Source organism: Heterodontus francisci, chromosome 12 (genome assembly GCF_036365525.1).
Source record: "Heterodontus francisci isolate sHetFra1 chromosome 12, sHetFra1.hap1, whole genome shotgun sequence".
NCBI classification, from domain to species: domain Eukaryota; kingdom Metazoa; phylum Chordata; class Chondrichthyes; order Heterodontiformes; family Heterodontidae; genus Heterodontus; species Heterodontus francisci.
In genome coordinates this window covers 58,250,399-58,264,585 of record NC_090382.1, presented here as the reverse complement: position 1 = coordinate 58,264,585, position 14,187 = coordinate 58,250,399, and the positions used below count along the sequence as shown (strand labels likewise).

General features: G+C 43.5%; 1 protein-coding gene across 10 annotated transcripts in view; it reads right to left on the bottom strand.

Moving 5' to 3' along the window:
• cdhr2 (cadherin related family member 2) overlaps positions 1-14,187 on the bottom strand; it is a 250,231-nt gene that overhangs the window by 166,778 nt on the left and 69,266 nt on the right. The window contains exon 1 of one of the 10 annotated variants that reach the window (XM_068043482.1): positions 877-983. The exons of the other annotated variants lie outside the window; for them this stretch is intronic. The gene's annotated coding sequence lies outside the window, so the exon portion shown is untranslated. Of the gene's footprint in view, positions 1-876; positions 984-14,187 lie in introns of those variants that run through there. 10 annotated transcript variants of the gene reach the window in all.

The window sequence follows — 14,187 nt, the reverse complement described above, 5'->3', positions numbered from 1 at the left end:
GGCCTGTTTCAGTGCTGTATCTCTAATCTAATCACTGTACTTTCTTAAATGCAGCAGCATGGTGAAATTCCACAATTATATCATGCTGTTCTTGCTCTTCAGGGAAAAATTGAAGCAGGGGTTCATATGCACACAGAAATTTCCAAAATAATTGGGAGTCCTCTTTATATAAAACAACTCGTACAAATTTTACATGAAGGGGACTATGTGGATTTTGAAATCCAAAGTGATTTTTCAGCATCAAAAGATAAATAGGTACAGGAACTGAAAGCACATTTTGGGACAATGGACTACGCTAGGGAGGGGATGGGTTGTGACAGCAATTTCAAATTTTAGCAGGAGTCTCAATAAAGAAAAGTTGCTTCTTCACAGAGAGGGAAGGAGGGAGAAAAATCATCAGCCAATAAGCCTAGACTCATAAGCTTTGAATCAAACATATCCAAAAGCAGCATTAACAGAAGGCAACATGGTTTACCTTCTCTTCCGCATTTGGTATGAATTGATATATCGTAGTGGGGGTGTGGTGGTTACTTAATGTTGTTAGCAAAGGAAGAAAAGGAAAAACTACAATGAAAAGAAATCCAGTAGAAATTTCCTAACAAGGAGAAATGGGCAGTAAAGTATGTAACTGTTAGTGAAAGTAAATGTGTTTTACACAGTGTTCTGAAATAAAGAGAATATACAGTAATTCAAATGTATGCACTGTTTTCAAAAAAATGTTTTCAATAATGGTAAATTACCACACCCAAACTTTCAATCTTTATCTTTATGTCACCAGCCTTAACAGACATCAAACAGTAACAAATTATCACAGGATAATTACAACTAAATCTTGAATTTGTCTATGAAGAGCTCTAAGCAGATGTAAATACTTACGGTTTGTACTGGAGCCGTCTTGTTGGGAAACCTACTCTCTCATTGTTGGTTGACACTGATGGACTTTTACTTGTTTTACTATTGAAGCAGTAGACCTTCCCATGTTATAAATGGTAATGATTAACAAATTGAAGCCCAGAGGAGGTGCTCTCAATGCCTGGAAACTCTTCCGTTTATATTGCGTCAGAAAGAAGAAAAAAAGTCATGTGATATGAACCTGGCTATTTGTTAGTGAACCATAAAAGAACATCTGATAAATATCAACATATCATCTTAATATTTTCAGTGCAGAAACACAAATGCAGCATAGTGGTGTTATTTAATTCCTTATATTTTTGCTGTATATATTAACAACTGCCAGAATTGGATATGCCAGGACCTTATTCTCTAGTTAATGAAGCAGATGCTGATGCAGCAGAGTGATTCTGTTGCTGCTTATGTTGATGATGAACTTTGTTGAGAGATTAGTTAATTAAAAGTAAATCACTGTATTTGGCACATCTCATAGACATTTCTGGTTTCTGATACCAGAAGCAATAAAAGCAGCATTGTGGCCAAAAAATATAAAACTATAAATTATATAAAGAATAAAAATGGATAGTTACAATCCTTTCCATTAAGGTTGGTGCAGTTTATACCAAACAAACACCAAGAATGTGGTTATTTTCTGTAACACATCCCCAGCACTCACTGACAGTCAATATCAATTTTTTCTTTAATCACGCTGGTTAACTAGCATTCAGTGAATTATTTCATCAAAAAAAAGCTTTATTGGCTCAACTGGTTAAAATAGTAAGGAGCTGAGCCATACAGACCAGAAAGTCCTCCGGTCAACCCATCGGGCTGAATTTTATGAGGCCTCCGGCATTGGGCAAGGTGGCGGAGGGTCCAGAAAATTCTTCCGAGAGAGGCCCGCCGCAACCCCCGATGCAGAGAAGGGCCCGTCACATTTTACTGGAGGCGTCGAGGCCTTGGTGCAGCCCCCGCCACTCGGTGGTCGGGCTTTCACTTACATATTAAAATCAATGGAAATAAATTTTAAAAATTTTATTCATTCATGGGATGTGGGCATCGCTGGCTAGGACAGCATTTATTGCCCATCTCTAATTGACCTTGAGAAGGTGGTGCTGAGCTGCCTTCTTGAACCGCTGCAGTCCTTATGAGATAGGTACATCAACAGTGCTGTGAGGGAGGGAGTTCCAGGATTTTGACCCAGCAACAGTGAAGGAACAGCGATATAGTTCCAAGTCAGGATGGTGTGTGACTTGGACGGGAACTTGCAGGTGGTGGTGTTCCCATGCATTTGCTGCCCTTGTTCTTCTAGTTGGTAGAGGTCGCAGGTTTGGAAGGTGCTGTCTAAGGAGCCTTGGTGCATAGCTGCAGTACATCTTGTAGATGGTACACACTGCTGCCACTGTGCATCAGTGGTAATGGGAGTGAATACTTGTAGATGGGGTGCCAATCAAGCGGGCTGTTTTGTCCTGGAGGGTTTCGAGCTTCTTGAGTGTTGTTGGAGCTGCACCCATCCAGGCAAGTGGAGAGTATTCCATCACACTCCTGACTTGTGCCTTGTAGATGATGAACAGGCTTTGGGGAGTCAGGAGATGAGTTACTCGCCGCAGGATTCTTAGCCTCTGACCTGCTCTTGTAGCCATGGTATTTATATGGCTACTCCAGTTCAGTTTCTGGTCAATGGTAACCCCTAGGATGTTGATAGTGGGGGATTCAGCGATCGTAATGCCATTGAATGTCAAGGGGAGATTGTTAGATCTCTCTTGTTTGAGATGGTCATTGCCTGGCACTTGTGTGGCACAAATGTTACTTGCCACTTATCAGCCCAAGTCTGGATATTGTCCAGGTCTTGTTGCACTGCTGCACAGACTGCTTCAGTATCTGAGGTGTTGCAAATGGTGCTGAGCATTGTGCAATCATCAGCGAACATCCCCACTTCTGACCTTATGATTGAAGGAAGGTCACTGATGAAGCAGCTGAAGATGGTTGGGCCTAGGACACTACCCTGAGGAACTCCTGAAGTGATGTCCTGGAGCTGAGATGATTGACCTCCAACAACCACAACCATCTTCCTTTGCGCTAGGTATGACTCCAACCAGCAGAGCGCTTTCCCCCTGATTCCCATTGACCTCAGTTTTACCAGGGCTGCTTGATGCCATACTCAGTCAAATGCTGCCTTGATGTCAAGGGCAATCACTCTCACCTCACCTCTTGAGCTCAGCTCTTTTGGCCATGTTTGAACCAAGGCTGTAATGAGGTCAGGAGCTGAGTGGCCCTGGCGGAACCCAAACTGAGCATCACTGAGCAGGTTATTGCTAAGCAAGTGCTGCTTGATGGCATTGTTGATGACACCTTCCATCACGTTACTGATGATTAGGCTGAGAGTAGGTTGATGGGGCGGTAATTTGCTGGGTTGGACTTGTCCTGCTTTTTGTATACAGGACAAACTTGGGCAATTTTCCACATTGCCAGTGTTGTCGCTGTACTAGAACAGCTTGGCTTGGGGCACGGAAAATTCTGAAGCACAGGTCTTCAGTACTATTGCCAGAATATTGTCAGGGCCCATAGCCTTTGCAGTATCCAGTACCTTCAATCAACTTACTTTGTCCCAGCGGCCATCCCACACCGATCTTATGGCTGCCAGCCAGACGTCCCACACCTTGGGAACTCCGTTCGGAGTTCTGAGGCATGACACTAGTGGGGTGGAGGGGGTGGGTAGGAATAAAAATTTCAAGGCCGGTGGGGGGAGCGAAGTGAGAAATATTGTAATTGGTTGTAGGGATGATGGGAAGGGGTTGGGGGTCAAAGTCCATATAGTAAAAAGTGGTTTTCAGGAGGGAGAGGTCATTTAATTTATGGCGAATTCAGTGGGGGGGGGAGGGGTAAAAGGGGATTCAAAGTTTAAATAAAATTTTATGTTAAATGTTCGTCCAGTGGGACCTTTAAAATTTTAAATTAAACTGCAGGGCTTGAAGCCCTTTAAAAATGGAGCCGGAAGCCATTGCTGGGGACGGAACAGCCGCCCCCTCTACGTCATCAGCGGTGGCCACTCCGCCCTCTCCATTGAATTATCACAGGAACTGAGCAACAGCGCATCCGCACCTGAAGGCTGCCGACTTCAAAGTGCGTCTGTGCGATTTGCGGCGTGCGAATAAAATTCAGCCCGTGGTTTCTTTTAGGTAGCTAATCTTAACCAGAGCTGCAGTAAAGGCTCTAGAATTGACCTCAGTGCCCCTGGGTTAGCAAAAAGAAAACTTAACCTTCGAAATGCACATGTCTGGATAGAGGTCATGCCTTGAAGTTCCCTGCCTTTCAGCATTCACCATCTAGACTGTATTAAGAAGAATTGTCACTTGTGCAATATATTGGAGGGAAACCAATACCCATGAAACAATACTCCAGCAAGAAGTTAGTGCTGACAGAAGAGGAGGAAAAGATAGAAAATTGGAGGAAAATTGGATATGATTGATGTTTAAGGATCTGTTGATCAGGACATTCTTTAATGCTGCAAGTTGTTCCCTCCAGCAGCAATTTATATCTATTTTATTGAAAATGGTTCTGGTGTAATTCATTTGCTGTGGACCTTATCAAAAGGTTTTCATAAGGAGCAGGTGCCATGGCATCCTCTTCTTGATTTTTCTAAAAGCTATCATGTTGGATCTACACAATGTCAAACTGACAGCGTCCTGCTCAAACAAACAAGAGCAGCAAAATCATCTGGAACGCAAAAATGATGTCAATGAGGATGTATTCTAGGGAGGTAATTTTCCAAATACACACTTGCGGTGACGAAGGTTACCCGTCGCCAGCACATATTAGACCATCACGGGTACATTAGCTACAGTTTTCTGACATGAGCTGGTAGGAGGCAAGGCCCATTGTACTGTTAAAAAGGAACTGAGTATTCCTGTTCAGATTATAGTTGGTTAATTCATTGGACAAATAAGTTGCGAGTTCAAATCCCTTTAACTCTGGATGGTGAAAGTAGAAGTTTTATTTTGAATGTTAATGACTTGTTTATTCTTTATTTGCATTATTTCAATACATCTAGGTCTCTCCAGGTCCCAGCTTATAGTTCACCATTCCCAGGAAAGAAGGCATTAAAAGTGTGAGCAACATTGTGAGCTGGTGATATGAGATTTCACTCTCTACTATGTCAAGTGGAGAGGAAGAGACCCCTGAAGTGACTTACACATTAACTTCCCTTCTATGTTGTGGGAAGCAACAGGTACTTCACTTACAGTCCATACAAGACCAGGAACACACCACATTGAAAATTACAGAGCAAACCAATGCTGGAAGATGACTTTTTGATTCCATCTAATTTCAAGTAGAACTTATCTTCATGTTGCATGTTGGAAACTGGGATGAAATTGTGGTGAAATTAGCACAGCAACTTTTATTCTTTTCTACGCAATAACACCTATCCCTACTATTTATGTAACCAACAACAATTTTCATTCATATAGTGCCAATGTTGGCAGGCAGATTATATTGCAGCCTTAGTGTTATGTATTTTAAAGTATTACTGTGGAGCTAAACTTAGTCCTCAAGCAGTTGACTTCACAGGACAGCAGGGGTGGAAGATGCAGATCGGTATCCAGACATTACTTCTGAACCAGCATGCTGGAGACAATGCAAGATAATTTAACATTCTGGTGATCATTCAGACGCTTTGCTATTGTAGCAATTCTATTCATTTGAGGACAGTAAAGGTCATTGCCATATTAATATAAAAGCAAAATACTGCGGATTCTGGAAATCTGAAATAAAAACAGAAAGCACTGGAAATATTCAGCAGGTCAGGCAGCATCTGTGGAGAGAAAAACAGAGTTAACATTTCAGCTCTGTGACCTTTCATCAGAACTGGCAAAGGTTAGAAATGTAACAGGCTTTGAGCAAGTGAAAGGGGGCAAGAACAAAAGGAAAGGTCTATGGCAGGGTGGAGGGCAGGAGAGATTAATTGTCACGGAACAAAAGGAAAAGTGAGTGCCAATAACTGCAGTAAAAAACAAAGCATTAGTCCAGAGAGAGAGTTAATGGCAGAATAATGAACATCTCTGTCTGAAAGCAAAAACATGAAAAACAAGTTTAAGACAGGCACATGGTTAAAAAATAAAATTGCATTTTTTAAAAATTAAAAAGTTAAAAGAAAATATTAAAATTAAAAAACGAAATGGCAGTCATGCTCTGAAATTGTTGAACTCAAATGTCGAGTCCATAAGGCTGTAGAGTGCCTAATGGGAAGATGATTTGCTGTTCTGCCAACTTGTATTGAGCTTCACTGGAATACTGCAGATGGCCTAGGACAGAAATGTGGATGTGAGAGCAAGGTGGTGAATTAAAATGGCAAGCAACCCAGAACCTTGGGGTCAAGCTTGCAGACTGAGTGGAGGTGTTCCGCAAAGTGGTCACCTAAATTGCGTTTGGTCTCCCCAGTGTAGAGGCAACTGCATTGTGAGCAGTGAATACAGTATACTAAATTGAAAGAAGTACCAGTAAGTTGCTGCGTCACCTGGAAGGAGTGTTTGGGGCCTTGGATAGTGAAGAGAGAGGAAGTAACAGGGCAGTTATTACACCTACTGTGATTGCATGGGAAGGTGCCGTGGGAAGGGGACCAGGTGTCAGTGGCAATGGAGACGTAGGCCAACGTGTCGTGGAGAGAATGGTCTCTTCAGAATTCTGACAGGGGAGGGGAGGGGAAGATGTGTTTGGTGGTGGCATCACTCTGGAGATGGCAGAAATGGCACTAGATGATCCTTTGGATGTGGAGGCTGGTGGGATGGACAGTGAGGACAAGGGGAACCCTGTCGCGGTTCTGGGAGGGAAGAGAACGGGTGAGAACAGAAGTGTGGGAAATGGGGTCAGATACGGTTGAGGGCCCTGTCAACCACAGAGGGGTGGAATCTTGGTTTCAGGAAAAGGAAGAGATATCAGATGCGTTTTTGTGGAAGGTTGCATCATCAGAATAGATGCACCAGAGATAGAGAAACTGGGAGAATGGAATGGAGTCCTTACAGGAGGCAGGGTGTGAGTAAGTATACTCAAGGTTACAGTGGGAGTTGGTGAGCTTATAATGAATATTAGTGGACAGCGTATCCCCAAACATGGAGACAGAGAAGTTGAGAAAGGGAAAGGGATTGTTGGAGATGGACCATGTAAAGGTGAAAGAAAGGTGGAAGTTGGAAGCAAAGTTGATGAAGTTTTCCAGTTTGGGGCGAGAGCAAGAAATGACACCGATATAGGGCTGGATTTTAAGAGCCTGCCATTGCTCTCGGCGACAAGCTCAAAAAATGGCAGCCCGCATGTCGGCCAAAGAGCCACCTTGATCTGCCATGCGGCAGCTCATTTAAATAGCCGGGGCGGCCTGCACCAGACCCCACACCACCACCCTCCCCCGCATCACATGGAGGGGATGGGCTGTCCTTTGCTGGAAATGGTGTCAGTTGGGGAATTAAGGGTGTGGGAGCACCAGCCTCAGCACTGAGGATCGCAGCGGGCCTGGAAGATTGCGGGTAAGTTCATTTAAATTTATTCATGTCATTGATTTAAATATTGAAATTGAGGTCCTGCCGCCCAGCAGCAGGGGGGGCTGCCACAGAGCCTCGCCGCCGCTGAGAGGATCGGGCCAGGCCCTCCCGGCGTTGGCCTCCGTGGCGGGCCTCTGCTGCAATCATCATCCGGTGCCACCACCACCCCCAACCACAGAGCCCAACGTTGTGAGCATAATCCAGCCCATAGTTATCAAGGTACCGGAAAAAGAGTTGGGGGAGGGGGACTGCTGGGACTGGAACATGAGGTGGGAAGTTGTGGAGAGAAGATCTCAGAGGACATGAGGTTAGTGACAGTCCTGTGCTTGATGTCCAGTGGTGGGGTCATGGTCCAGGGGAGGTAGGAAGAAGTGTCTGAGCCAACTCATTGCCATATTAGGCTGGTAGGTTGCATGTTTGGGTTAAGGATAGTCAATTTGTGGTCAGGCTTTTACAAAGAGGTCTGCAGTAGTTTGAGCTGTTATAAAAGTCAAAATTACTGGAGGAACTGTTAGCAGACTCCATGTTTAAGTCACAATATAACATTCTTTATTTTGTATCATTTTCAAAGATCAATTGTCCACACTGAACTAAGTGAACCTGATCATGACAGTTGCTCTTTATGTTCACACATTGTGAAATAAAGCAGCTTAACGATTCATATGGGGCTCATCTCACCACGAGTTAAAGTAGTTCACCTTAGAAGTAATCAAAAAAGTACACCTGCAAAAGACATGAATATCTGTTTCAGGTAATATGTGGGTATTATTTTCACACAACCAGATTACATTATTATGCAAATAGTGGGACAGATGTAGAGGAACAAATTTGTAAGGAAATTACAGATAGATGTAAGAATTATATAGTAGTTATAATGGGGGACTTTAGTTATCCGAATATAAACTGGGATAGTAGTAGTGTTATGGGCAGAGAGGGGCAAGAGTTCCAAGAGTGCGTCCAGAAATTTTCCACAGCAGTATGTTTCCAGTCGAATGATAAAGGAGGCACTGTTAGACCTGGTTCTTGGGAATGAGGTGGGCCAAGTGGATCAAGTGTCGGTAGGGGACATTTAGGGGACAGTGACCATTATGAAATTTAATGCAGAGAAGTGTGAAGTGATTCATTTTGATAGGAAGAACACAGAGAGTCAATATAAAATAAAGGGTACTATTCTAAAGGGGGTGCAGGGGCAGAGGGACCTGGGTGTATATGTGCATAAATCATTGAAGGTGGCAGGACAGGTTGAGAGAGCAGTTAATAAAGCATACAGCATCCTAGGTTTTATTAATAGGGGAATAGAGTACAAAAGCAAGGAAGTCATATTAAACTTGTATAGAACACTGGTTCGGCCTCATCTGGAGTATTTCATCCAGTTCTAGGCGCCACACTTTAGAAAAGATGTGAAGGCATTAGATAGAGCACAGAAAAGATTCACAAGAATAGTTCTCGGGATCAACTTCAGTTACGTAGACAGATTGGAGAAGTTGGGACTGTTTTCCTTGGAGAAGGGAAGGTGAGAGGAGATTTGATAGAGGTATTCAAAATCTTGAGGGGTCTGGACAGAGTAGATAAGGAAAACTGTTCCCATTGGTGAAAGGATTGAGAACGAGAGCACAGATTTAAGACAATTGACAAAATAAGCAATGGCGACATGAAGAAAACTTTTCATGCAGCAAGTGGTTCGGATTTGGAATGCAGTGCCTGAAAATGTGGTGGAGGTAGGTTCAATTGAGGCATTCAAGATGGAATTGGATTGTTTTTTGAAAAGGAAGAATGTGCAGGGCTATGGGGAGAAGGCGAAGGAGTGACACTTGATAAATTGCTCCTTCGGAGAGCCAGTGCAGACATGATGGGCCAAATGGCCTCCTCCTGTGCTGAACAATTCTGTGATTCGATGATTTTGTGATTCTGTGAAATGATATCAGACAATGTGAAGTTTCAAGAAGACTAGATAACTACCATCTGTAGGTTAAGTGCTTACAGAAAACAAAACACCAGGATCTCATCATGTGTCACAGGATAAGGCAGTTGGGGACAATATGTATACCAGCTTTCCCAAACTCCAAAAAAAGTAAAACACGTAAGGTATTACGGGAGGAACAGATGTCCTTGAAACCATATAAGGTGTTTGCGGCAAATCTGAATTTGATTAGAGAACAGCAGAGAACCCAGTAACTAACAGAGCCTAGTTTCTGGTCGTTTATTTTTCAGCAAACCATTGAGTCCTACGGTGTATTTTATATAAATAATATTTTAATTGCAAGTATATAATCCAAATTATTTAACTATTTATTTACTTATTGTTTGAATTCATCAGTGATGCATTTAACATTCTTCAAAAATCAAATGAAGGATGATTGTTGTAATTGATAGTTTGTGAACCTTGAGCCTGGGTCAGAATTATTCAGACATTATCAGTTGCAAAATCTACACCTATTGTACAATGCAATGATGCAAAACCATATAACATGCAATATGATGGCCTAAACAAAATGTAACCCAGGTAACAAAAATTATGCAGCTACCCAATATCTCAAACCCTTGTGTTCTAATGATCTCATTGCTAGAGTAGATAGATTGTTTATCCACGGCAACAGGATAGCTGGTACAGACCCTGCCCTCTAGCATGATCTTATTCTGTGACACAGCAAGTAGTCCTTGTGTTTTGTTTTCATAACATCAAATTTACAGATGGCACTCATCTTGTCTTCTGGCAATTTCATTACCTTATACCCTGTTATAACCCTTGATTGGTCCTTATTTAGCCAGTGGTCTGTTGCACCAAACCTTGAAATCAATGACGCAGGGACTGGGTAACTTTTCTCCAGTGGTTGAATTAATTAAGGAAGGCTCCCTGGTGTCACATACTTGATGGGCCTGATTTTCTGGGGTTGGGAAACAGTCATTGGATCTGTTTCTGGATCCCAATCCCACTCACAGGGGAAGCAATCGCAGGCCCCAATTTTCATGAGAGCGGCCCGTTAATTGGCTGGAGGGCGAGTTGGCTGGCCAATTAGCAGTGATGAGGAACAGAGCCAGTATTTAAGAAGTTTAAATTGGGCCCGAATTAAACAGACCAAGGCAGACATTAGTGTGGATGCTATTTTTGTAAATCAATTGCCATTTTACACTTGGAATAGAATAGGCAGAGGGCTGGAACCCAGGGCAGTGATGCCCCTCACTTTGTTGATGCAGACCTGGAGGTCCTCCTGAAAGCAGTAAGGGAGAGGAGGAAGGTCCTCTTTCTGGCAGATGGCAGGAGAAGGCCAACCTCCCAAACCAAGCAGGCCTGGATAAAAGTAGCTGAGCCCACGAACAGGGTCTTAAAAAAGGTGGCTAATGAGGTCGTAGATGCATTGCTGTTAACTTTTCAAAATTCTCTAAATTCTGGATAGGTTCCATCAGCCGGAAAATAGCAAACATAACCCCTCTATTCAAGAAGGGGGGAGGCCTCCTTCTGAAGTCCCCAGCATCACACATGGTCAGTAGATGTTTATAGGAGCTTCTTCCAGCAGTGCCAATGACAACATGCGGTACTACAGCCCCAATGAGAAACAAATGGTTCTGGCATACTGGATTATTCTGGCCCACTTTAACTTTGAGTTATCTCAGATCTCAATTTATCCTTTCTTGTGGCCCTGCTACAGCCTTTTATCTTACCTCAGTATACTGTGGCTAGAGTCAATTTCTGGTGAATCTGAACTACCTTTACCTGAGAATATTTGACCATTCTGTCATCAACCATATAGTCTTTACCTCAGAGTTCAATGAATTCTGGTCCTAAATGCTATTTGACATTATGTCATCCGTGGGATTAAACATATTTTGCTCCTGTTTGCCACTCAGCCTACTCCCATGCTTCAGCACTCAATCGAGCCTGATCCTATTTGTTACTCAGTCTGTTGTAAAAAAAAAAGAGAAATTAAATATACATATCACCCTTCACATTCCCTCAAAGTGCTTTACAACGATTACATTATATTTTAAATGTTGCTGTTTTGTTATGTAGGCAAATGCAGCTGCTAATTTGCACACAGCAAGGTTCCACAGATTAAATAAATGACCAGTTAATCCATTTTAGTTGATGATTGAAGGATGAAAGTTGGTTGAGACACTGAAAGAATTTCCTTCAAAACAATCTATGAATCCTGAAAATGCTGACAAGGCCGTGGTTTAAAATTTCATCTGCAAATTGTCTAATTTGACAATGCAGTACTGATCTGCCAGACTGAAATGTCAGCCTAGATTATGTATTCAAATACTGGAGTGAAGCGTAACACATAATCTTATGACTCAGAGATTCAGAATGCTGCTGTTGAGCTTAGCTGATATATAATATTCACTACTCTGGTCAAATTAGAACCTATCAGCCCTACTTGGTTTAGTACATTTCAGGAGTAACCCTTTCAGTTTAGGACAACTGATCCTCATTTTTCTTCATTACTGAAGTACATATCATGGATGATCAAGTACTTATAAATACATTAAGTATCTACACAACCAAATGCTACTTATGAAGGTAGGTCACCTATCAGAATCCATGACCATACTACCTAATTTGGAATTCCTGTCTGCACCACTTGACTCCCTGTTATTACACTTTGGGCTGGATTTTGTTCAGCTCCTGACTTTGGGCTCTGGGGGTGGGGGGTGGAAGATCACAGCGGCAGCAGCCAGTCACGAAGCCCAACACCAGGATTGCCGGGCCCGATCTACCCAGCAGCGGTAAGGCCCCGTGGCATCCCCCCACTGCTCAGTGACAGGACCCAGCTTAAATATTTAAATAAACGCTATGCATACATTTAAATCCAATTCCCCGCGATCTTACCCTCGGTTCCAGATCTTCAGTGCGATGGGCAGCACTCACGTATCTTCACTTTCCCATCCAGGGAAAGCTGGCATCACCGAGGTGGGGAAGGGGGAATCAGAGCATTTTTAGTGTAGTGGTGGCGGGGGGCGGTTGGGGGGAGGGGGCCAACTCTGCATTTTTAGTGTGGAGAGGGGAAGGGCTGACCTCTGCACTTTGTGCAGATGGTGGGGGGAGAAGGGATCAACTCTACAGTCTCAGTGTATTGCGGGGGGAAGGCCAAACATTTATTTTTAGTGTCATGATGGGCAGGGGACGGGGGCAACTCTGCATTCTCTGAGCAGGGCTGACAGCCCTTTAAAAATGACGCCAGCACCTGCGCAGAGACAGCTGATGTTGTTCACGGCATCGCCAAGGCCACCCCCATCACGTGATTGGGGGCAGCTGTGTCCTGATTAATACCAAACCTCTGACCTGCTCTTGTAGCCACCATATTTATGTGACACCCGCCCCTGCCCCCGATTGGCCTCTAACAACTGCAACCATCATCCTTTGTGCTAGGTGTGATTCCAGCCAGTGGTGTCCTTACACATGCTTGAACCAATGTCATGAGACTCCATAGTCACCAAAGTCAAGGGTGAGGACTCCCAAAAATGGTGATGGAGGTGGCTGTGATGTTGGCTGGAAGGTATGATTCTGTGAGTATGACTATGTAAGGATGTTGCTTGATTAGTCAGTAGGATAGCTCTCCCTTTAGTCATAGAGTCATAGTTATACAGCACAGAAACAGGCCCTTTGGCCCATTGTGTCCATGCCAACCATCAAGCACCTATCTATTCAAATCCCATTTTCCAGCACTTGGCCCGTAGCCTTGTATGCTATGGCATTTCAAGTGTTCATCTAGGTACTCCTTAAATGTTGTGAGGGTTCCTGCCTCTTACATCTCTTCAGGTAGTGTATTCCAGATTCCAACCAGCTGGGTGAAAAGGTTTTTCCTCAAATCCCCTCTAAACCTCCTGCCCGTTACCTTAAATCTATGCTCCCTGGTTATTGACACCTCCATTAAAGAAAAAAGTTTCTTCCTATCTACCCTATCAATGCCCCTCACAATTTTGTATAGCCTTCTCAGCTCCAAAGAAAACAATCCTAGCCTATCCAGTCCCTCTTCATAGCTGAAATGCTGCAGCCCAGGGAACATCCTGGTGAATCTCCTCTGCACCCTCTCCAGTGCAATCACATCCTTCCTATAGTGTGGTGACCAGAACTGTACACAGTACTCCAGCTGCGGCCTAACTAGCGTTCCATACAGCTCCTTCATAACCTCCCCGCTCTTATATTCTATGCCTTGGCTAATAAAGGTAAGTATCCCATATGCCTTCCTAACCACCTTATCTACCTGTGCTGCTGCCTTCAGTGATCTATGGACAAGTACACCAAGGTCCCTCTGACCCTCTAATTCCTAGGGTCCCACAACCCGATGTATATTCCCTTGCCTTGTTATTCCTCCTAAAATGCATCACCTCACACTTCTCAGGATTAAATTCCATTTGCCACTGCTCTGCCCATCTTACCAGCCCTTTTATATTGTCCTGTAATCTAAGGCTTTCCTCCTCACTATTTACGACACCACCAATTTTTGTGTCATTTGCGAACTTACTGATCATACCTCCTATATTCACGTCTAAATCATTAATGTACACTACAAACAGCAAGGGTTCCAGCACCGATCCCTGTGGTACACCACTGGTCACAGGCTTCCAATCGCAAAAACAACCCTCGACCATCACCCTCTGCCTCCTGCCACTAAGCCAATTTTGGATTCAATTTGCCAAATTGCCCTGGATCCCATGGGCTCTTACTTTCTTAACCAATCTCCCATGTGGTACCTTATCAAAAGCCTTACTGAAGTACATGTAGACTACATCAACTGCTTTACCCTCACCTACACATCTAGTCACCTCC